Here is a 26,678-nt window from a genome sequence, read left to right as displayed (position 1 = left end):
TCAAACGTCTCGCTACCAAACTACCTACAGTAGCTTAATTTGTGGAGGACGAAGAAAAAGCACTCATTTGGTAAATGAGCCAGTGAGAAATAATACGTTTTAAGTAGGGTCCAGTGCCTTTTCAATACTTTTAAAACGGTACCGGCTCCTAAACGGTGCCTGAACCGATACTTTAAAAAAAAGAACCACAAAAAAACTATGGATAACTTTAAAGAACATTACAAATATTTTAAATAAATCCATAGCTTGTTGTGCAAGTTGTGCTTCCCTTAATCTAAGCCTAATAAATGTATTTCACAATCTGGGTCATTATTTAATACAAAACCACACATAATGTTTCTACTGTATCTCTGTCACTCACTCTGATATTTAGTTAAGATGAGTGCTGTCTGTCACTGTCTTAAATCAGTTCTGTGAATTACTGTATGGTCATTCTTTATAAAGTAGCAACAATGTCGTTTTTAAAATACAGTACTGCAAAAGTCTTATGAAAAAATGAGTATTTTCTCCCCAAAAAGGGTTTTAAGCCAGTTATTTATATCTTTTGCTGTAGTGTGTCAGTTGGAAATATCAGTTTGCCATTAATTTTAATAATAATCTAGTGCGATTTTGAATGCACAAGCAGTCTGACAACGGCAAAATTAATGTTTGGAAATGTAAACTGATATTTTATACTGACACACTACAGCAAAATATATAAATAACTGTCCGAACACCATTCTTTTAAGTGAAAATACTAAAGTGTCTAAGACTTTTGCACAGTAGTGTATGTATAAAGTCCGTATGATTAAATTAAGTATATTTAAGTAAGTGTAATTAAAGGATGTGTTCGTTCATATGTGCTAAGGGCTAGATTTTCGCTGGAGGAAACGGCTGTGGTGTAATGAGCGAAAACTTTACAGATGAGAAACCGACTGCTACCTCGTGACCTTTTGTAAACTGTATTTATGACAAAGAACTGCACAGATATGGATATTTTTAACAATCTATCGATAAACACACACCTTGTGTCCTCTGTTTGTTTAAGTGCGCATGCGCTGCTCCGTTCGCGGTCTGCGCCTCTGCGGATTGAAGAGCGCGCTGAAAGACGGGAGGAGACGGTCTGACGCTGGTTTCATGTGAAATTTAAGCGGACTGACTCTGAGGCGATCGGATACCGTTTCCATACCCAACCCTACTTTTAAGAAATATATTTTTTGATAAACGAACCCAAAACTGTCTATGTCCTGGCTGGACTGTGATGTGATTTGTGTCACATGCAGGTGCGATGGATCGCCTACAAACCAATAGGGTGTCGGAATGGTATATGTTTATACTTCTCATCCAACCACAATCAAATTCACTCCATCCGGATGGCGCGATTTATCTGGATAGGTTTTTTTTTTTTTTTTTTTTTTATTAATGATGACAAGCCGGAATGTAAACAAGCCGAAATGAAACAGCAGTAACGAAGCTATTTTTAAAATGTAAGGAGTAGAAAGTACAGATACTTGCCTGAAAATGTAAGGAGTAGAAGTAAAAAGTCGGCTGAAAAATAATCACTCAAGTAAAGTATAGATACCCCAAATTTCTACTTAAGTACAGTAACGAAGTATTTGTACTTCGTTACTTGACACCTCTGTGTATTACTGCTTAATAATGACTATTATTAAGGGAAAAGGCTTTATAATCATGAACTATTTACTAATGCTTAGCTAATGAGTGCAGTTATTATAAAGTGTTACCAATGCATTTACTAATCTTAACAAATTAGACATTATTTTACAGTGTTACCAAATCCTTAAATAATTTATTAGTGTTTTGTAATGATTTTAATGACCTATAAGCATTTGTGAAATAGTTTTGCTTGCATTGCAGCTTTATCTGTCAGTTGAAGAGTTTTACTGTTACATCCATGAGATTAATAAATGTCATGTCACATCACAGGTTGTCATAGGTCAGCATCAAATGAGTTTGAAATTATTATTTGCAGCACAAATAAGGATTCTTAGGATGTTTTTAAATCCCTAAATCTGTCAGAAAAGGATAAGGCCTAAGAGATTTCTTAACCTGCAATGAAAGGAAAAAACACCACCATTAGCAACAACAAAAACAATAACAATTTAAAATACAGATTTTTTTTCCTGATTATTAAAGAATGATTAGGTCTCTCTCTCTTTCTCTCTCTCTCTCTCTCTGCCAGACAGCCCCTCCCTACAATCCACACACACTGTCAGTCACCAATCATTCACAGTCACCAACCCCCTCACACTCCCCCTCCCTCTCCCCCTCCCTTTCCTCACACAGACAGAGTGGCCAGAGTGAGATCATGTCAGTTGAGAAGTCTGACAGTTTTTTAATTTTCTGTTATCCATACAGTGTTGTAAAGTCAAGAAACTATGCATATTTCCTCAGAATGATTTGATCTTTGTATGAAAAAATGCTTTGAAGTGTTTGGAAGCTGCAATTTAAACATACAAGACAATTAATGTTTCCCTTTTTACTGTCATTTCAAAAAATCACCACGACAAAACCGTTAAAGCTGACCAAAATCCGTTTGCAATTTAAGTTCCTCAATATTTTTTCTTCATGTTGACAAAGTTTGGTGTGTATAGTGTACTTCCCCTGTGAGGAGTATGCATTAATTCACTGTAAAATCTCAAAAATACACATTCAAATCAAAATAGCCGACTTCCTGTTGATCGTAGCTTATGACTGTGAATTAGAAAGTTGTCCGACTTGATTAGAACAATTTATGTACCAAGTTTGGTGTCTGTAGCTAAAACTAACCCCCCCACTTTTGACAAAAGGTGGCGCTATAGAGTGCCTCCTTCACGCCCTTTTAGAGTGCGAAAGTTGTTCAGCTCAATGAGATCTGTAAGTGTACTGAGTTTCATATAAATACATGCAAGCGTGTGTGAGCTATGGTTCAAGATTTCTGAAGGTGTTCCAGGGGGCGCTGTAGAGCCTCTGTGCCACGCCCAGGTCCCAGTCTCTGTGGCGTCCTGATGGCCGCAGATTCCAATGTGTGTGCCAATTTTCAAGAGTTTTTGAGCATGTTAAGGCCCCCAAAAATGCCCGGAAGGTTTAAAAAAAATAAAATAATAATAATAATAATAATAATAATAATAATAATAATAATAATAATAATAATCCTTAGGGGAACAATAGGGCTCTTCGCCCCTTCGGGCTTGAGCCCTAATAATCCTTAGGGGAACAATAGGGCCCTGCGCCCATTGGCTCGGGCCCTAATTAAAGCTGCAAGCAGCGATGAACGGGCCCTCGCACCCGGGCTCACCGGCAGCGAGTGGCTTTAGTTAATAGGTGAACGGTGAGAAATATGCGTTTAAACTCATAAATATAAGTAGAATATATCAATGTTTATTCCATATTTGTGCCAATCTTCCTGTTGCCAGCAGGTGGCGCTATCATTATAGTTGAATATTGGCCTTCAGATGTAAGGGGAGGATTGGACATTTTATGCCTGAGTTACAACAACATCCTATTTCATGGCGAAACATCGAAATTTGTCAGGCCGCCATGGACACGCCCTTTAAGGAAACCTCAACATCTTCGCAATTTAAGATAGCAAAAGGCTTTAGATTACAATGAACAAGTTTGGTGTTGATCTGAATAAACCTCTAGGAGGAGTTTGTTAAAGTCCAACCCCTGAAAATGGCCAAAACAACACTAATTTTGCAGAGATAATTCTAAATAACTGACTTCCTGTTGGGATTCTGATTTCGTACCAAGAGACTTTTTTGTAGATATTGGTGTGTTACATGTGTGTACCGATTTTTGTACATGTACGTGAAACATAGCTTGAGGCGCACTCCGTTTAAAGTGTATACGCACTCCGTTAAAAGTGTATAGGTGGTGCTACCGAGCCATTTTGCCACACTCGATGGAATATTGGCCTTTAGATCTGTTTAGGCCAGAACCCTTATCACACAAGTGAAGTTTGGGCAAGATCGGACATTTTATGCCTGAGTTATAACATCTTTTATTCCCATGGCGAGACATCGAACTTCGTCACGGCGCCATGGACACACCTTTTAACAAAAACTCAACATCACACAGGTTTAGATTAGACTGACCACAAAAAAGACATTGATGTCATAAAATTTCTAGGAGTAGTTTGTCGCAGTGTAAAATATGTAACTTCCAGTTGCCAATAGGTGGCGCTATGACTATAACTGAATATTGGCATGTAGATCTGTTCAGGTCAAGAGTCTTAATCAACATGTGAAGTTTGGGGCAGATTGGACATTGTATGTCTGAGTTACAGCAACTTCCTTTTTCATGGCGAAACATCGAAATTTGTTAGGCCGCCATGGACCCGCCCTTTAACGAAACGTCAAGTCCTTCGCAATTTATTATCGCAAAGGGCTTTAGATTACACTGACCAAGTTTGGTGTTGATCTGAATAAATCTCTAGGAGGAGTGCGTTAAAGTACAACCCCTGAAAATGGCAAAAACAACACCAATTTTGAAGGAAAAATTCAAAATAACCGACTTCCTGTTGGGATCCGGATTTCATACCAAGAGACTTTTTTGTAGGTATTGGAGTGTTACCTGTGTGTACCAATTTGTGTACATGTACGTGAAACATAGCTCGAGGCGCACTCCGTTGAAAGTGTATAGGTGGCGCTATAGAGCCATTCTGCCACACCCGGTGGAATATTGGCCTGCAGATCTGTTCAGGCCAGGACCCTTATCACACATGTGAAGTTTGGGGAAGATTGGACATTTTATGCCTGAGTTATAACATCTTTTATTCCCATGGCGAGACATCGAACTTCGTCGCGGCGCCATGAACAAGCCTTTTAACGAAAACTCAAGATCTTCACAACTGAACATTGCACAGGCCTTTAGATTACACTGACCACAAAAAACACATTGATGTCATAAAATTTCTAGGAGTAGTTCGTCGCAGCGTAAAATATGTCACTTCCTGTTGCCAATAGGTGGCGCTATGACTATAACTGAATATGGGCATGTCAATCTGTTCAGCTTCGAAGTCTCATCAAACATGTGAAGTTTGGGGCAGATTGGTCATTGTATGTGTGAGTTAAAGCAAATTCATTTTTCATGGCGAATCATCGAAATTTGCCAGGCCGCCACGGACACGCCCTTCAACGAAAACTCAAGATCTTCGCAATTTAACATCGCAAAGGCCTTTAGATTAGGCATACCAAATTTGGTGTTGATTTGAAGAACTCTCTAGGAGGAGTTCGTTAAAATACAACACATGGAAATGACCAAAATTACACAAATAATGCTCATAATATTAAAATTAACCGACTTCCTGTTGGGTTTAGAATTTCGCTCCAAGAGTCTTTTTTGTAGGTATTGGTGTGTTACATGTGTGTGCCAATTTTCGTGCATGTACGTGAAACATAGCTGGAAGGCTGTTGATTTTCTTGGTATAGGTGGCGCTGTCGAGCCATTTTGCCACACCCTCTTCTGAATCCTATATCAGACGAAAATTTTCACCAGGTTTGACGCGTGTGCAAAGTTTCATGACTTTTTGAGCATGTTAAAGCCCTCAAAAATGCCATTCATTCGGGAGAATAATAATAATAATAATAATAATAATAATAATAATAAACAAAGCAGATTCAAGAGGGTCCTCGCACCTCGGTGCTCGGGCCCTAATTAAAGCTGCAAGCAACGATGAACGGGCCCTCGCACCCGGGCTCACCGCCATCGTGTGGCTTTAGTAAAAAGGTGAACGTTGAGAAATATGCATTTAATGTCCTACATATATGTGGAATATATCAAAGTATATCCCATATATGTGCCAATCTTACCGTTGCCAGCAGGTGGCGCTATCATTATAATGGAATATTGGCCTTCAGATGTGTTCAGGCCAGGACTCTTATCAAACATGTGAAGTTTGGGGAAGATTGAACATTTTATGCTTGACTTACAACAACTTCTCTTGCTGTGGCAAGACATCAAATTTTGTCATGGCGCCATGGAAACGCCCTTTAACAAAAACTCAAGATCTCCAAAAGTTAACATTGCACAGGCCTTTAGATTAGACTGACCACAAAATATATGTTAATCTAAAAAAAATTATAGGAGTAGTTTGTCGCAGCGTAAAACATGTCACTTCCTGTTGCCAATAGGTGGCGCTATGACTATAACTGAATGTGGGCATGTATATCTGTTAAGGGCAGAAGTTTTATCCAACATGTGAAGTTTGGGGCAGATTGGACATTGTATGTCTGAGTAACAGCAACTTCCTTTTTCATGGCGAAACATCGAAATGTGTCAGGCCGCCATGGACACGCCCTTTAACGAAATTTAAAGATCTTCGCAATTTAACATTGCAAAGGGCTTAAGATTACACTGACCAGGTTTGGTATTGATCTGAATAAATCTCTAGGAGGAGTTTGTTAAAATACAACCCCTGAAAATGGCAAAAACAACGCCAAATTTGCAGAGAAAATTCTAAACAACAGACTTCCTGTTGGGATTCGGATTTCGTACCAAGATACTTTTTCGTAGATATTGGTGTGTTACATGTGTGTACCGATTTTTGTACATGTTCATGAAACGTAGCTCGAGACGCACTCCGTTGAAAGTGTATAGGTGGCGCTATCGAGCCATTTTGCCACACCCGATGGAATATTGGCCTTCAGATCTGTTCAGGCCAGGACCCTTATCACACATGTGAAGTTTGATCGAGATCGGACATTTTATGCCCGAGTTATAACATCTTTTATTCCCATTGCGAGACATCGAACTTCGTCACGGCACCATGGACACGCCTTTTAACAAAAACTCAAGATCTTCACAACTAAACATCACACAGGTCTTTAGATTAGACTGACCACAAAAAAGACATTGATGTCATAAAATTTCTAGAAAGAGTCTGTCACAGTGTAAAATGTGTCACTTCCTGTTGCCAATAGGTGGCGCTATGACTATAACTGAATATGGGCATGTAGATCTGTTCAGGTCAAGAGTCTCATCCAACATTTGAAGTTTGGGGCAGATTGGACATTGTATGTCTGAGTTACAGCAACTTCCTTTTTCATGGCGAAACATCGAAATTTGTCAGGCCGCCATGGACACGCCCTTTAACGAAACCTCAAGTCCTTCGCAATTTAACATCGCAAATGGCTTTAGATTACACTGACGAAGTTTGTTGTTGATCTGAATAAATCTCTAGGAGGAGTTTGTTAAAGTACAACCCCTGAAAATGGCAAAAACAACACCAATTTTGCAGAGAAAATTCTAAATAACTGACTTCCTGTTGGGAATCGGATTTCGTCCCAAGAGACTTTTTTGTAGATATTGGTGAGTTACATGTGTGTACCGATTTTGGTACATGTACGTGAAACATAGCTCGAGGCGCACTCTGTTGAAAGTGTTTAGGTGGCGCTATCGAGGCATTTTGCGACACGCGATGGAATATTGGCCTTCAGATGTGTTCAAGCCAGGACTCTTATCACACATATGAAGTTTGGGGAAGATCGGACATTTTATGCCTGAGTTATAACATCTTTTATTCCCATGGCGAGACATCGAACTTTGTCCCGGCGCCATGGCAATTTAACATCGCAAAGGCCTTTAGATTAGGCATACCAAATTTGGCGTTGATTTGAAGAACTCTCTAGGAGTTCTTACAACACATGGAAATGACCAAAATTACACAAAATATGCTCATAATATTAAAAATAACCGATTTCCTGTTGAATTTCGCTCCCAGAGTCTTTTTTGTAGGTATTGGTGTGTTACATATGTGTGCCAATTTTTGTGCATGTACGTGAAACATAGCTGGAAGGCTGTTGATTTTCTTGGTATAGGTGGCGCTGTCGAGCCATTTTGCCACACCCTCTTCTGAATCCTATATCAGACGAAAATTTTCACCAGGTTTGACGCGTGTGCAAAGTTTCATGACTTTTTGAGCATGTTATAGCCCTCAAAAATGCGATTCATTCGGGAGAAGAAGAAGAAGAAGAAGAAGAAGAAGAAGAAGAAGAAGAAGAATAAACAAAGCAGATACAAGAGGGTCCTCGCACCTCGGTGCTCGGGCCCTAATAATAATTAAAGCTGCAAGCAGCGATGAACGGGCCCTCGCACCCGGGCTCACAGCAATCGTGTGGCTTTAGTAAAAAGGTGAAGGTGAAAAATATGCATTTCAAATCGTTAATATAAGTGGAATATGTCAAAGTCATTTATATGTGCCAATTTTCCTGTTGCCAATAGGTGGCGCTATCATTATAATGGAATATTGGCCTTCAGATGTGTTCAGGCTAGGAGTCTTATCGAACATGTGAAGTTTGGGTAATATCCAACATTTCAAGCCTGAGTTACAACAACTTCTCTTGCTGTGGCGAGACATCAAATTTTGTCATGGCGCCATGGACACGCCCTTTAACAAAATCTAAAGATCTCCACAATTTAACATTGCAAAGACCTTTAAATTAGACTGACCAAAATAAAATGTTGATGTCATAAAATTTCTTGGAGTAGTTCTTTGCAGTGTAAAACATGACACTTCCTGTTGCCAGCAGGTGGCGCTATTACTATGTCTGAATATGGGCATGTAGATCTGTTAAGGGCAGAAGTCTTATCTAACATGTGAAGTTTGAGGCAGATTGGACATTGTATGTCTGAGTTACAGCAACTTCCTTTTTCATGGCAAAATATTGAAATTTGTCAGGCCGCCATGGACACGCCCTTTAACAAAACCTCAAGATCTTCGCAATTTAACATCTAAAAAGGGCTTAAGATTACACTGACCAAGTTTGGTGTTGATCTGAATAAATCTCTAGGAGGAGTTCGTTAAAGTACAACCCCTGAAAATGGCAAAAACAACACCAATTATGCAGGGAAAATTCAAAATAACCAACTTCCTGCTGGGATTCGGATTTCGTACCAAGAGACTTTTTTGTAGCTATTGGTGTGTTACATATGTGTACCGATTTTCGTACATGTACATGACATGTAGCTCGAGGCGCACTCCATTGAAAGTGTATAGGTGGCGCTATCGAGCCATTTTGCTACACCTAATGGAATATTGGCCTCCAGATGTGGGCAGGTCAGTACTCTTATCAAACATGTGAAGTTTGGGCAAGATCTGATATTTTATGCCTGAGTTACAACAACTTCTACTCCCATGGCGAGACATCGAACTTTGTCACCGCGCCATGGACACGCCCTTAAACGAAAACTCAAGATCTTCACAATTTAACATTGCACAGGCCTTTAGATTAGACTGACCACAAAAAAGACATTGATGTCATAAAATTTATATGAGTAGTTTGTCGCAGCGTAAAATATGACACTTCCTGTTGCCAATAGGTGGCGCTATGACTATAACTGAATATGGGCATGTCAATCTGTTCAGTTCCAGAGTCTTATCAACCATGTGAAGTTTGAGGCAGATTGGACATTGTATGTCTGAGTTATAGCAACTTTTCATGGCGAATCATCGAAATTCGCCAGGCCGCCACGGACACGCCCATTAACGAAAACTCAAAATCTTCGCAATTTAACATCGCAAAGGCCTTAAGATGAGGCATACCAAATTTGGTGTTTATCTGAATAAATCTCTAGGAGGAGTTCGTTAAAATACAACGCATGGAAATGACAAAAATGACACAAAATTTGCTCATAAAATTACAAATAACCGACTTCCTGTTGGGTTTAGAATTTTGGTCCAAGATTCTTTTTTGTAGGTATTGGAGAGTTACATGTGTATACCAATTTTCATACATGTACATGAAACGTAGCTCGAGGCGCACACCGTTGAACGTGTATAGGTGGCGCTGTTGAGCCATTTTGCCACACCCACTTCTGAAACCCATATCATATGTACATTTTCGTCGGTTCTGAGGTGTGTGCAAAGTTTCATGACTTTTTGAGTATGTTTAGGTCCTCAAAAATGCGATTCATTACGGAGAAGAATAATAATAATAATAAATATAGCTGCAAGCAGCGATGGCGGGCTAAGCCGTCAGTGCAACACCACCCCGGTGGCATCGGGAAAACTGTGCCCAGCGGGCATAAGCATTTACAGTAACCCTCTGCCAATCAAATTTTAAGGGATATGGCAGTTAAAGGGTTAATCCGACCCGTCTAGACTAGACTTTTCCCTAAATTTGAGACTCTCGAATGTCCAATGTCAAGCCAACTTAATGCATGTTTTTGTTTTGTTTTTTACTTTATTTTTATTTTCTCTGTGCCGGATTCATCCGCAAATGTCCGAGCGGTCGCGAGCGCGGATGGGAGAATGGCGCATGTTTTATTTTTTTTAAGCTACTGGGATGGTGCCCCCTCTGGGAGTTGGTGCCCTACGAAGACTGCGTATTCTGCATATAGGGAGTGGCGGTACTATCTGGAAGATATATTCCTCAAACCGTCGTACAAGAGGAGGTGATGCTAGTACTTCAAGAATCTCTCAAAACCTATCTGTTCATAAAGCCTATATATAAAGTCTTAATATAGTATTCCACAATATGTTGTGCTATTCTAATATTATTGTGGTTTTTTATTGACATTGTTTTTTGCTGTTATTTTTTGTTTTAATATTGTTACTGTTGTTACTTGTTGTACGGTGACCTTGAGTGGTTTGAAAGGCGCCTTAAATAAAATGCATTATTATTATTATTATTATTATTATTATTAGCTGTACACTTGATAAAAAATTTTTTAATATTAACTTATGCAATTGTATATATATATATATATATATATATATATATATATATATATATATATATATATATATATATATATATATAGTGTACAGTTTTCTTTTATTGCATCTTGAAATAAATGTTTCTGAGTTCTGTGTTTGTTTATTTTTTTTATTTATTTTTTTTTTAAGGAAGATTACAGCCTTTAATCTCCTCAAAATAAATGTGCATATAAACCATGAACAATTTAATTATAGCTGTATTTATAAAATGCTTACTAATGACTATTAATTTTGGGAGTAGGCTAGCAACAGTTGATGTTGAGGCCTAAGATATTTCTTAAGCTGTAATGATGAAACAACAACACCAAATTGCTTTTTTTTCTGCTGGTGATTAAAGAGATGATTAAGTCTCCATCCCTCTCTCTCTCTCTCTCTCTCTCTCTCTCTGACACCAAGCCCATCCCCTCTCCCACACATTCACACAAACTCAGCACACACACTTAACACACAAACACACACACACACACATTACCCAGAGGGACAGTGACATCAGATGTATGGTAGTTTTTTAATTTTCTATCATCCATATAGTGTTGTATAGTCATCAAACGATGCATATTTCCTCAGCATGACTTGTCTTCTATGTGTACATTTTGTTGAAGTGTTTAGAAGCTGCACTTAAAAAAATAAAAGACATTTACTGGTTCCTTTTTTACTGTTATTTCAAAAAATCACCATGACAAAACCATTCAAGCTATCCAAAATTAATTCGCACCTGTTCTGTAAGATAAATTCTTTAAACAGTGGTAAAAGAGGATGTGATGCTGATCCTTCAAGAGTCACTCCAAGCTTATCGGTCCATAAAGCCTATAAAGAATTATTCTTAATACACAGTATTTCACAATACTTCAGCATATTATTCTAATTAAGTGAGGGTCATTTTATCAGTAAAATACATATTATTTTTCTTTGAAAGATTTCTATAAATGATTTAAATCATACTTGTTTCTACAATAATTATTTAAAAGTAATCATATAGCGCCATCTGGTGGCCATTATTGGTACTAAGAATTGCAAGCTTGATTTATATGTTATGATAGTTTTAATTTTAAGCTGGCTCTTGAAAATGATAAAGCTATGAAACTTACTGTGCTTCTTTCAAATGATGACTTCTACGTATATAAAAAATTATGAAGAGTTGGAATGAAGAATGTTAAAGATATAGTAAAATAACTATTGTATTTTTTTATGTTACTTTAATAAATCGGTATGGCCACGCCATTTAAGGTATCCTAAACCCATTTGCAATTTAACATCTCCAGTATATTGGTATCATGTTGAAAAAGTTTGGTGTGAACTACTTGTGTCTTCTTGGAGGAGTATGATTCATTTTCAGGCTGATTTGATCCTAAATCCACAATAAAATTTCTGAGTTCTCTATCAATCAGTGTTGTTGTTTGTTTATTTTCATTTTTTTATTTTTCATAGGAAGATAACTGACCCTTTACTCTCCTTTTTAATAAATGTGCTTATAAACCAAGATCGAGCTATTTATTGCTGTATTTATAAGCTGCTTATTAATGACTATTTAAGTAGGGACAAGATTTTATAAAGCATGAACTGACTATTTACTAATGAGTGCAGTTATTATAAAGTGTTACCAATGCCAATTTACTAATGTTAACAAATTAGACATTATTTTACAGTGTTATAAAATCCTTTAATGACTTATAAGCATTTGTGAAAGTTCTGCTTGCATTACAGTTTAGTCTTCATCTGTGAGCTGAACAGTTTTACTGTTACATCCATGAGATTATGTAAATTAAGATAAATGTCATGTCACAGGATGGAATAGGTCAGTATCAAATGAGATTGAAATTATTATTTGCAGCACAAGTAAGTATTTTTTGAATTTTGTTTTTAATTCCTGAAACTGTCAGAAAAGGATAAGGCCTAAGAGATTTCTTAAGCTGTAATGAAAACAGCAATGTTAGCAACAGCAACAAAAAATAACAATTTAAAATACTTTTTTTTCTTCTGGTGATTAAAGAGATGATTAAGTTTCTCTCTCTCTCTTTCTCTCTCTCTCTCTCTCTCATTGTGTCTGCCACTCAGCTCATGCCCATCCCCCACTCACAGACACACACACACACACTCAGTCAGCACACATACATTCCTCAAACAGAGGGACAGAGTGAGTTGAGATGTCTGACAGTTTTTTTAATTTTCTTTTAATCATACAGTGTTGTAAAGTCATGAAACTATGCATATGTCCTCAGAATGATTTGATCTCTGTATGATTTTTTTTTTTTTTAAGTGTTTGGAAGCTGCAATTTAAAAATACAAGACAATTAATGATTCCCTTTTTACTGTCATTTCAAAAAATCACCACGACAAAACCGTTCAAGCTAACCAAAATCCGTTCGCAATTTAAGTTCCTCAATGTTTTTTCAACATGTAGATAAAGTTTGGTGAGTATAGTGAACATTTCCTGTGAGGAGTATGCATTAAATCAGAGCTCAATTTAAATATTCCAATCAAAATAGCCGACTTCCTGTTGGTCGTAGCTGATGACTGTGAATTAGAAAGTTGTCCGTCTTGAAAAGAACAATTTATGTACCAAGTTTGGTGTCTGTAGCTAAAACCAACCCCCCCACTTTTGACAAAAGGTGGCGCTATAGAGTGCCTCCTTCACGCCCTTTTAAAAGCTTTTGCCATTGTCTAGCTATCACTAATACTGATATGTCTTTTGAGTTTCATGTAAATCTGAGCTTGTTGTCTGCCTCAAACTCACCATAACAGAACATTCAAGTTTGACACGTTGCCATGGCAACACTATATCAGATATCAATATCCCCACAACAGATTTACATCGGCCGTGTTTTGTCATTATTCTGATGAAGTTTTAAGTAAATAGAGTAAAAAATAAGATGCTGAATTCAAAGCATTTGGAAAATGACTCACTTCCTGCTGCCAGTTGGTGGCGCTATAATGTTGACTCTTAATAGTCACATATATACGATCAGTATCATACAACCAACAAACCAATGAAGTTTGATCAAATTCAGGAAATGTATGTGGATGTTATTAGACATTTCCTGTTTCTCATTTCTAGCCATAATTTCCAAGCCTCGCCACGGGCAAACCGTTCGAGATATCAAAAATCCCCTCGCAATTGTTCATCCCCAATGTCTTGAGATCATGTTTACAGAGTTTCGTGGCGAATGGGTTGAAAACCTCAGAGGAGTATTTCAAATTCCAGAGCATGCTTTTTTTAAACAGCCCTGAATAGCTGACTTCCTGTTGGGCGGAGCCTATAACATAAAGTGTGAAAGTTGTTCGGCTCAATGAGATCTATAAGTGTACCGAGTTTCATATAAATACATGCTAGTGTGTGTGAGCTATGGTTCAAGATTTCTGACTGTGTTCCAGGGGGCGCTGTAGAGCCCCTGTGCCACGCCCGGGTCCCAGGCTCTGCAGCGTCCTGATGGCCGCAGATTCCAATGTGTGTGCCAATTTTCAAGAGTTTTTGAGCATGTTAAGGCCCCCAAAAACCCCCGGAAGGTTTAATAAAAAATAAAAAAAATAATAATAAGAAGAATAATCCTTAGAAGAACAATAGGGCTCTTCGCCCCTTCGGGCTTGAGCCCTAATTAAAGCTGCAAGCAGCAATGAACGGGCCCTTGCACCCGGGCTCACCGGCAGCGAGTGGCTTAAGTAAATAGGTGAGCGGTGAGAAATATGCATTTAAACTCATAAATATAAGTGGAATATATCAAAGTTATTCCATATGTGTGCCAATCTTCCTGTTGCCAGCAGGTGGCACTATCATTATAATGGAATATTGGCCTTCAGTTGTGTTCAGGGCATGACTGAGTTACAGCAACTTCTTTTTCATGGCGAAACATCGAAATTTGTCAGGCCGCCATGGACACGCCCTTTAACGAAACCTCAAGATCTTCGCAATTTAACATTGTAATGGCCTTTAGATTTAACTGACCAAGTTTGCTGTTGATCTGAATAAATCTCTAGGAGGAGTTCGTAAAAGTACAACCCTCGAAAATGGCAAAAACAACGCCAATTTTGCAGAGAAAATTCTAAATAACCGACTTACTGTTGGGATTCGGATTTCGTACTAAGAGACTTTTTTGTAGGTATTGGAGTGTTACATATGTGTACCGATTTTTGTACATGTACGTGAAATATAGCTCGAGGCACACTCCATTGAATGTGTATAGGTGGCGCTATTGAGCCATTTTGCCACACCCGTTGGAATATTGGCCTTCAGATGTGTTCAGGCCAGGACTCTTATCACACATGTGAAGTTTGGGGAAGATCGGACATTTTATGTCTGAGTTATAACATATTTTATTCCCATGGCAAGACATCGAAATTTGTCACGTCGTCATGGACACGCCCTTTAACGAAAACTCAAGATCTTCACAATTTAACATCACACAGGCCTTTAGATTAAACTGACCACAAAAAAGACATTGATGTCAAAAATTTCTAGGAGTAGTTTGTCGCAGGGTAAAATATATCACTTCCTGTTGCCAATAGGTGGCGCTATGACTATAACTGAATATGGTCGTGTCAAACTGTTCAGGACAGGAGTCTCATCAAACATGTGAAGTTTGGGGCAGATTGGTCATTGTATGTCTGAGTTATAGCAACTTCCTGTTTCATGGCGAACCATCGAAATTCGCCAGGCCGCCACACACAGGCCCTTCAACGAAAACTCAAAAGCTTCGCAATTTAACATCGCAAAGGCCTTTAGATTAGGCGTACCAAATTTGGTGTTGATCTGAATTAATCTCTAGGAGGAGTTCGTTAAAATACAACGCATGGAAATGACAAAAATGACACAAAATTTGCTCATAATATTAGAAATAACCGACTTCCTGTTGGGTTTTGGATTTTGCTCCAAGATACTTTTTTGTAGGTATTGGAGAGTTATATGTGTACCGATTTTCATACATGTACATGAAACGTAGCTCGAGGCGCACACTGTTGAACGTGTATAGGTGGCGCTGTTGAGCCATTTTGCCACACCCACTTCTGTAACCCATATCAGATGTAAATTTACGCCAGTTCTGAGGTGTGTGCAAAGTTTCATGACTTTTCGAGCATGTTTAGGCCCTCAAAAATGTGATTCATCTTGGAGAATAATAATAATAATAATAAATATAGCTGCAAGCAGCGATGGCGGGCTCAAGCCACCAGTGCCATCGCCACCCCGGTGGCATCAGGTAAACTGCATTCACAATATCCCTCTGGCAGTGAGGTTTTAAAGGATATGGCAGTTAAAGGGTTAATCCGAATCATCTAGACTTTAAAATCACATTCACAGAACAATATATATATATATATATAACTTTAGTAACACTTTACAATAAGTATAAATATAAATTTATAATATAAATTTCATTTATAAACATTATGTTAACATGAACAATATTTATATAGCATTCATTCATGTCAGTTAATATTCCAAACTTAAACATTAAAACATTGTTTTATTGTGATTTTTTTCCAAGCACATTTTACCAATTCCAAACCATATCAATCTTAATAACTACCATTATTTTTTATTTAATCATTTATGAGTGCTATACAATAGTCCAGGAAAGCTGGAAGAGAAAAACAGTTCAAGAAGAACTGACAAAAAGAATTGCAAAATAATTAGGAAATAATGTGAAGATTAATTTTTTGTCAATTCTGCAAGACAGACTTTCAGGAAAGGAGGTGGAATAAAAATGAGCTCCTAAATCTTAATCCCAGATTCTGGAAGATATACTCCTCAAACCATCGAACAAGAGGAGGTGCTGCTGGTCCTTCACGAGTCACTCTAATCTGTTCATAAAGCCTATATATAAAGTCTTAATATATAGTATTTCACAATACTTCATGGTATTCTAATTAAATCATTTTTTGGAATCTTAACTCTCAGAGCCTGACACCGAGTAATTCTGGAGACTCCAGGAAAGTGGCAGTTCTGTAAAATGTTGGCGCTGGAGACTAAATGCTCTCTGATAGTTTCACACCTAATTCACTTAACACACACACACACACACACACACACACACACACACACACTACCCACAGTGACAGTGGGACTGAGTGACATCAGATGTATGATAGTTTTTTAATTTTCTATCATCCATATAGTGTTGTATAGTCATGAAACTATTGTCATGAGACCAGTCATTCTGAGGAAATATGCCTCAGAATGAATTGTCTTCTATGTGTACATTTTTTTTTTTGAAGTGTTTAGAAGCTGCACTTTAAAAAAATAAAAAGACATTTACTGGTTCCTTTTTTACAATTATTTCAAAAAATCACCACGACAAAACCATTCAAGCTATCCAAAATTCATTCACACCTGTTCTGTAAGATTAATTCTTTAAACAGTGGTAAAAGAGGATGTGGTGCTGAACCTTCAAGAGTCACTCAAAACGTATCTGTCCATAAAGCCTATAAAGAATTATTCTTAATATACAGTTCACAATACTTCAGCTTGTTATTCTAATTAAGTGAGGGTAATTTTATCAGTAAAATTCCTAAAATACATATTATTTTATTTGAAAGATTTCTATAAATGATTTAAATCATACTAGTTTCTACAATAATTATTTAAAAGTAATCCTATAGCTCCCTCTGGTGGCCATTATAGGTACTAAGAATTGCAAGCTTGATTTATAAGTTATGATAGTTTTAATTTTATGCTGGCTCTTGAAAAAAATAAAGCTATGAAACTTACTGTGCTTCCTTCAAATGAGGACTTCTACTTATATAAAAAATTATGAAGAGTTAGAATGAAAATTTGTAAAGATATAGTAAAATAACTATTGTATTTTTTATGTTACTTTAATAAATCTCTATGGCAACACCATTTAAGCTATCCTAAACCCATTCACAATTTAACATCTCAGTATATTGGCATCATGTTGAAAAAGGAGTATGGAGTAGTATGAGGAGGAGTATGAATTCATTTACAGGCTGATTTTATCATAAATCCACAATAAAATTTCTGAGTTCTGTATCAATCTGTGTTGTTGTTTGTTTATTTTTATCTTTTATTTTTCATAGGAAGATAACTTACTCTCCTTTTTAATAAATGTGCTTATAAACCAAGGACAAGCTATTTATAGCTGTATTTATAAACTGCTTACTACTGACTATTAATATTGGGACAAGGCTTTATAAAGCATGAACTGACTATTTAATAATGAGTGCAGTTATTATAAAGTGTTATCAATGCATTTGCTAATGTTAACAAATTAGACATTATTTTACAGTGTTATCAAATCCTTAAATGACTCATAAGCATTTGTGAAAGTTCTGCTTGCATTACAGCTTAGTATTGATCTGTGAGCTGAACAGATGTACTGTTACATCCATGAGATTTTGTTTTTATTGTAATACACAAACTATGAAATTATACAAAATGTATAAAAAGGTAAATAAATAAATACGCACACATTAAAAAAGCAGCCAAGAATGAGTTTCCTTTTTTATATAGATTACAATTGAAGACAGAAGCAAGTGGTAAATGTTGTCACTTTAATATTCAAATCCAGTAGATCCACTTCAGATTTATTTCTCAACAGTTTATGTTCACGTGGCTGTTTTCGTTTATATTCGCCAAGCTATTATGTGTTTTGAAATAATCTTGTCCGTTATGTGTTCGTTCGTACGACGAAAGCCAGAATCCTGCAGCTCGAGAGATATGTTATTCTGCCAGTGGCGCTTTCAAATAGTCTTGCACACTTAAACAGGTCACAAACACCTGCATTTAGCTCTTGTAGTGTTACAATGGGTTTATTGTGTGCATTTGTGGTAATATTTTATTTAAAAAAGCTCTTAAACAAGAATAAATTCGTTTGTTTTGAGCTCGACACTGTACGCGCTGATCGGAGGCGGTGATTTCAGATAGGCAGCCACAAATATTTCATTTTCACACAAACAGTTCAAAAACATCTTAATTTAGCTCTTGGTGTGTTCTAATTGGTTGATTGTGTGATATCGCTGTAATAATTTATTTTTAAAAGCTTTAAAACAGGAATAAATTCGTTTTTTTCTGAGCTCTTTACTCCAGACGCTCGTGGTCACAGCGGTGATTCATCTCTCCTATTTCTCACGTATCTCTGGCCAGAAATAATTTATCCATGAGCCCTGAACCGGTAATAATCAGATATGTTGGTTTAGCTTGTCAGTGTGAATTAAATCTAAGTATTTATTTGTATTTTTAACCGATTTAAAAGTGAAAGTAAAAGTCCGGTAATTGCACCTGTAGGGGCGCAATTTCTCTCAGACAATGGAAGTCTGAAGCACATATACTCAAACAGAGGGACAGAGTGAGATGAGATGTCTGACAGTTTTTTAGTTTTCTGTTATCCATACAGTGTTGTAAAGTCTTGAAACTATGCATATTTCCTCAGAATGACTTTTTCATCTGTATGAAAAAATTCTTTGACGTGTTTGGAAGCTGCAATTTAAAAATACAATAATGATTCCCTTTGTAAGGTCATTTAAAAAAATCACCACTGCAAAATCATTCAAGCTATCCAAAATCCATTCACAATTTAAGTTCCTATCAGAAATACTGATGTGTGTTCAGAGTTTTGTGAAATTCTAAGTATGTTATTTGCCTCAAAATCACCTGAGAAGTATTCCAGTTTGACATGTTGCCACGCCAACAATTTTTTAGATATCAATATCCCCCTTGCAGATTTATATCGGCTGTGTTTTAACATTATTCTGATGAAGTTTGAAGCAAATCGAGTAATAATAAGATGCTGAATTCAAATCATTTTGAAAATGACACACTTCCTTCTGCCAGTTGGTGGCGCTATAACTTTGACTCCTAATAGTCACATATATGCGATCGACATCATACAACGAATAATCTGATGAAGTTTGATTAAAATCAGGAAATGTATGTGGACGGTATTAGACACTTCCTGTTTCTCATTTCCCACCATAATTTCAACGCCTCGCCACGAGCAAACCGTTTGAGATATCAAAAATCCCCTGGCAATTTTTCATCCCCAGTGTCTTGAGATCATGTTGACAGAGTTTGGCGGCAATCGAGAAAAAAACCTATGACAAGTATTTCAAATTCCAGAGCATGCGCTTTTTACATAACTCTAAATAGCTGACTTCCTGTTGGGTGGAGCCTATGACATGCAATACGAAAGTTGTTCGGCACGATGAGATCTATATGTGTACTGAGTTTCATAAGAATATGTGCAAGTATGTGTGAGCTATACATCAACATTTCTGACTGTGTTCCAGGGGGCGCCGTAGAGCCCCTGTGCCACGCCCGGGTCCCAGCCTCTGCAGGCTCCTAAAGGCCACCAATTCCAAAGTGTGCGCAAATTTTCAAGAGTTTTTGAGTATGTTAAGGACCCTAAAAGCCCCCACAACTTTGACAAAAAATTTGAATACTAAACCCTAAATAGCCAACTTCCTGTTGGGCGGAGCCTATGATATGCAATACAAAAGTTGTTTGGATTGATGAGATTTATATGTGTACCGAGTTTCATACGTCTACGAGCAAGAATGTATGATATATGGCCCTCCATATTCCAGGGGGCGCTGTAGAGCCCCTGTGCCACGCCCGTGTATCAGTCTCTGCCCGGCCCTAATGGCCGCAGGTTCCAATCTGTGTGCCAATTTTCAAGACTTTTTAAGCACGTTAAGGGCCCCAAAAGCCCCCGAGACGTTGGAAAAAAAAAAAAATAATAATAATAATAATAATAATAATAATAATAATAAAAAATAATCCTAAGGAAAACAATAGGCCTCTCGCCCTTTGGGCTTGAGCCCTAATTAAAGCTGCAAGCAGCGATGAACGGGCCCTCGCACCCGGGCTCACCGCCAGCGAGTGGCTTTATTAATTAGGTGAACGGTGAGAAATATGCATTTAAACTCATAAATATAAGTGGAATATATCAAAGTTTACTCCATATATGTGCCAATCTTCCTGTTGCCAGCAGGTGGTGCTTTCATATTGGCCTTCAAATGTGTTTAGGGCAGGACTCTTATCGAACATGTGAAGTTTGGGGAAGATCGAACAAATTATGCCTGAGTTCCAACAACTTCTCTTACAGTGGCGAGACATCAAAATTTGTCACAGCGCCATGGACACGCCTTTTAACAAAAACTCAAGATCTTCACAACTAAACATCAAACAGGTCTTTAGATTAAACTGACCACAAAAAAGACATTGATGTCATCAAATTTCTAGGAGTAGTTTGTCACAGTGTAAAATATGTCACTTCCTGTTGCCAAAAGGTGGCGCTATGACTATAACTGAATATGGGCATGTAGATCTGTTCAGGTCAAGAGTCTCATCCAACATGTGAAGTTTGGGGCAGATTGGACATTATATGTCTGAGTTACAGCAACTTCCTTTTTCATGGCGAAACATCGAAATTTGCCAGGCCGCCATGGACACGCCCTTTAACGAAACCTCAAGTCCTTCGCAATTTAACATTGCAAATGGCTTTAGATTACACTGATCAAGTTTGGTGTTGATCTGAATAAACCTCTAGGAGGAGTTCGTTAAAGTACAACCCCTGAAAATGGCAAAAACAACACCAATTTTGAAGGGAAAATTCAAAATAACCGACTTCCTGTTGGGATCCGGATTTTGTACCAAGATACTTTTTTGTAGGTATTGGAGTGTTACATGCGTGTACCAATTTTTGTACATGTACGTGAAACATAGCTCGAGGCGCACTCCGTTGAAAGTGTATAGGTGGCGCTATAGAGCCATTCTGCTACACCCGGTGGAATATTGGCCTGCAGATCTGTTCAGGCCAGGACTCTTATCACACATGTGAAGTTTGGGGAAGATCGGACATTTTATGCCTGAGTTATAGCATCTTTTATTCCCATGGCGAGACATGGAACTTCGTCGCGGCGCCATGAACAAGCCTTATAACGAAAACTCAAGATCTTCACAACTGAACATCGCACAGGCCTTTAGATTAGACTGACCACAAAAAAGACATTGATGTCATAAAATTTCTAGGAGTAGTTTGTCGCAGCGTAAAATATGTCACTTCCTGTTGCCAATAGGTGGCGCTATGACTATAACTGAATATGGGCATGTCAATCTGTTCAGGTTCGGAGTTTCATCAAACATGTGAAGTTTGGGGCAGATTGGACATTGTATGTGTGAGTCATAGCAACTTCATTTTTCGTGGCGAATCATCGAAATTCGCCAGGCCGCCACGGACACACCCTTCAACGAAAAGTCAGGATCTTCGCAATTTAACATCGCAAAGGACTTTAGATTAGGCATACCAAATTTGGTGTTGATTTGAAGAAATCTCTAGGAGGAGTTCGTTAAAATACAACACATGGAAATGACCAAAATTACACAAAATTTGCTCATAATATTAAAAATAACCGACTTCCTGTTGGGTTTAGAATTTTGCTCCAAGAGTCTTTTTTGTAGGTATTGGTGTGTTACATATGTGTGCCAATTTTCGTGCATGTACGTGAAACATAGCCGGAAGGCTGTTGATTTTCTTAGTATAGGTGGCGCTGTCGAGCCATTTTGCCACACCCTCTTCTGAATCCTATATCAGACGAAAATTTTCACCAGGTTTGACGCGTGTGCAAATTTTCATGACTTTTTGAGCATGTTAAAGCTCTCAAAAATGCGATTCATTCGGGAAAAGAATAATAATAATAATAATAATAATAATAATAATAATAATAATAATAATAATAATAAACAAAGCAGATACAAGAGGGTCCTCGCACCTCGGTGCTCGGGCCCTAATTAAAGCTGCAAGCAGCGATGAACGGGCCCTCGCACCCGGGCTCACCGCCATCGTGTGGCTTTAGTAAAAAGGTGAACGTTGAGAAATATGCATTTAATGTCCTAAATATAAGTGGAATATATCAAAGTATATCCCATATATGTGCCAATCTTATCGTTGCCAGCAGGTGGCGCTATCATTATAATGGAATATTGGCCTTCAGAGGTGTTCAGGCCAGGACTCTTATCAAACATGTGAAGTTTGGGGAAGATTGAACATTTTATGCTTGAGTTACAACAACTTCTATTGCTGTGGCAAGACATCAAATTTTGTCATGGCGCCATGGAAACGCCCATTAACAAAAACTCAAGATCTCCAAAAGTTAACATTGCACAGGCCTTTAGATTAGACTGACCACAAAATATATGTTAATCTCAAAAAAATTATAGGAGTAGTTTGTTGCAGCATAAAACATGTCACTTCCTGTTGCCAATAGGTGGCGCTATGACTATAACTGAATGTGGGCATGTAGATCTGTTAAGGGCAGAAGTTTTATCTAACATGTGAAGTTTGGGGCAGATTGGAGATTGTATGTGTGAGTTACAGCAACTTCCTTTTTCATGGCGAAACATCGAAATTTGTCAGGCCGCCATGGACACGCCCTTTAACGAAATCTAAAGATCTTCTCAATTTAACATCGCAAAGGGCTTAAGATTACACTGACCAGGTTTGGTGTTGATCTGAATAAATCTCTAGGAGGAGTTCGTTAAAGTACAACCCCTGAAAATGGCAAAAACAACGCCAATTTTGCAGAGAAAATTCTAAATAACCGACTTCCTGTTGGGATTCGGATTTCGTACCAAGAGACTTTTTTGTAGGTATTGGTGTGTTACATGTGTATACCGATTTTTGTACATGTACGTGAAACATAGCTCGAGGCGCACTATGTTGAATGTGTATAGGTGGCGCTATCGAGCCATTTTGCCACACCTGATGGAATTTTGGCCTTCAGATGTGTTCAGGCCAGGACTCTTATCACACATGTGCAGGTTGGGGAAGATCGGACATTTTATGCCTGAGTTATAACATCTTTTATTCCCATGGCGAGACATCGAACTTCGTGACGGCGCCATGGACATGCCTTTTAACGAAAACTCAAGATCTTCACAACTTAACATCGCACAGGCCTTTAGATTAGACTGACCACAAAAAACACATTGATGTCATAAAATTTCTAGGAGTAGTTCATCGCAGTGTAAAAAATGTCACTTCCTGTTGCCAGTAGGTGGCGCTATGACTATAACTGAATATGGGCATGTCAATCTGTTCAGGTCAGGAGTCTCATCAAACATGTGAAGTTTGGGGCAGATTGGTCATTGTATGTCTGAGTTATAGCAACTTCCTGTTTCATGGCGAATCATCGAAATTCGCCAGGCCGCCACGGACACGCCCATTAACGAAAACTCAACAGCTTCACAATTTAACATCGCAAAGGCCTTCAGATTAGGCATACCAAATTTGGTGTTGATCTGAATGAATCTCTAGGAGGAGTTCGTTAAAATACAACGCATGGAAATGGCAAAAATGACACAAAATTTGCTCATAATATTAGAAATAACCGACTTCCTGTTGGGTTTCGGATTTTGCTCCAAGAGACTTTTTTGTAGGTATTGGAGAGTTACATGTGTATACCGATTTTCATACATGTACATGAAACGTAGCTCGAGGCGCACACCGTTGAACATGTATAGGTGGCGCTGTTGAGCCATTTTGCCACACCCACTTCTGAAACCCATATCAGACGTAAATTTTCGCCAGTTCTGAGGTGTGTGCAAAGTTTCATGACTTTTCGAGCATGTTTAGGCCCTCAAAAATGCGATTCATTTTGGAGAAGAAGAATAATAATAATAATAATAATAATAATAATAATAATTAAAGCTGCAAGCAGCGATGAACGGGCCCTCGCACCCGGGCTCACCGCCATAGTGTGGCTTTAGTAAAAAGGTGAACGTTGAGAAATATGCATTTAATGTCCTAAATATAAGTGGAATATATCAAAGTATATCCCATATATGTGCCAATCTTACCGTTGCCAGCAGGTGGCGCTATCATTATAATGGAATATTGGCCTTCAGATGTGTTCAGGCCAGGACTCTTATCAAACATGTGAAGTTTGGGGAAGATTGAACATTTTATGCTTGAGTTACAACAACTTCTCTTGCTGTGGCAAGACATCAAATTTTGTCATGGCGCCATGGAAACGCCCTTTAACAAAAACTCAAGATCTCCAAAAGTTAACATTGCACAGGCCTTTAGATTAGACTGACCACAAAATATATGTTAATCTCAAAAAAATTATAGGAGTAGTTTGTCGCAGCGTAAAACATGTCACTTCCTGTTGCCAATAGGTGGCGCTATGACTATAACTGAATGTGGGCATGTAGATCTGTTAAGGGCAGAAGTTTTATCTAACATGTGAAGTTTGGGGCAGATTGGACATTGTATGTATGAGTTACAGCAACTTCCTTTTTCATGGCGAAACATCGAAATTTGTCAGGCCGCCATGGACACGCCCTTTAACGAAATCTAAAGATCTTCGCAATTTAACATCGCAAAAGGCTTAAGATTACACTGACCCGGTTTGGTGTTGATCTGAATAAATCTCTAGGAGGAGTTCGTTAAAGTACAACCCCTGAAAATGGCAAAAACAACGCCAATTTTGCAGAGAAAATTCTAAATAACCGACTTCCTGTTTGGATTAGGATTTCGTACCAAGAGACTTTTTTGTAGGTATTGGTGTGTTACATGTGTATACCGATTTTTGTACATGTAAGTGAAACATAGCTCGAGGCACACTCTGTTGAAAGTGTATAGGTGGCGCTATCGAGCCATTTTACCATACCTGATGGAATTATGGCATTCAGATGTGTTCAGGACAGGACTCTTATCACACATGTGAAGTTTGGGCAAGATCGGACATTTTATGCCTGAGTTATAACATCTTTTATTCCCATGGCGAGACATCGAACTTCGTCGCGGCGCCATGAACAAGCCTTTTAACGAAAATTCAAGATCTTCACAACTGAACATGGCACAGGCCTTTAGATTAGACTGACCACAAAAAAGACATTGATGTCATGAAATTTCTAGGAGTAGTTCGTCGCAGCGTAAAATATGTCACTTCCTGTTGCCAATAGGTGGCGCTATGACTATAACTGAATATGGGCATGTCAATATGTTCAGGTTCGGAGTCTCATCAAACATGTGATGTTTGGGGCAGATTGGACATTGTATGTGTGAGTTATTGCAACTTCATTTTTCATGGCGAATCATCGAAATTCGCCAGGCCGCCACGGACACGCCCTTCAACGAAAACTCAAGATCTTCGCAATTTAACATCGCAAAGGCCTTTAGATTAGGCATACCAAATTTGGTGTTGATTTGAAGAAATCTCTAGGAGGAGTTCGTTAATTTACAACACATGGAAATGACCAAAATTACACAAAATATGCTCATAATATTAAAAATAACCGACTTCCTGTTGGGTTTAGAATTTCGCTCCAAGAGTCTTTTTTGTAGGTATTGGTGTGTTACATATGTGTGCCAATTTTCGTGCATGTACGTGAAACATAGCTTGAAGGCTGTTGATTTTCTTGGTATAGCTGGCGCTGTCGAGCCATTTTGCCACACCCTCTTCTGAATCCTATATCACACGAAAATTTTCACCAGGTTTGACGCGTGTGCAAAGTTTCATGACTTTTTGAGCATGTTAAAGCCCTCAAAAATGCGATTCATTCGGGAGAAGAAGAAGAAGAAGAATAATAATAATAATAATAATAATAATAATAATAATAAACAAAGCAGATACAAGAGGGTCCTCACACCATCGGTGCTCGGGCCCTAATAATAATAATAATAAACGGAGCAATTCCAAGAGGGTCCTCACACCATCGGTGCTCGGGCCCTAATTAAAGCTGCAAGCAGCGATGAACGGGCCCTCGCACCCGGGCTCACCGGCAGCGAGTGGCTTTAGTTAATAGGTGAACGGTGAGAAATATGCGTTTAAACTCATAAATATAAGTAGAATATATCAATGTTTTTTCCATATACGTGCCAATCTTCCTGTTGCCAGCAGGTGGCGCTATCATTATAATGGAATATTGGCCTTCAGATGTGTTCAGGGCAGGACTTTTATCGAACTTGTGAGGGTTGGGGAGGATTGGACATTTTATGCCCGAGTTACAACAACATCCTATTTC

General features: G+C 38.1%; 1 protein-coding gene and 1 long non-coding RNA gene across 2 annotated transcripts in view; one reads left to right on the top strand and one right to left on the bottom strand.

Annotated features, from left to right (window-relative positions):
- Positions 1–26,678, bottom strand: part of LOC127987694 (uncharacterized) — a 2,462,016-nt gene that overhangs the window by 2,254,189 nt on the left and 181,149 nt on the right. The window lies entirely within an intron of this gene.
- Positions 4,029–24,917, top strand: LOC127987821 (uncharacterized). Its single transcript, XR_008161440.1, has 3 exons — positions 4,029–4,946; positions 15,200–15,663; positions 24,171–24,917. It is a non-coding gene; the product is annotated as an uncharacterized LOC127987821 (long non-coding RNA).

This window comes from Carassius gibelio, chromosome B22 (genome assembly GCF_023724105.1).
Source record: "Carassius gibelio isolate Cgi1373 ecotype wild population from Czech Republic chromosome B22, carGib1.2-hapl.c, whole genome shotgun sequence".
Classification (NCBI taxonomy): Eukaryota; Metazoa; Chordata; class Actinopteri; order Cypriniformes; family Cyprinidae; genus Carassius; species Carassius gibelio.
The sequence above is the reverse complement of the archived record's forward strand: the minus strand, read 5'-3'. Positions and strand labels throughout refer to the sequence as shown.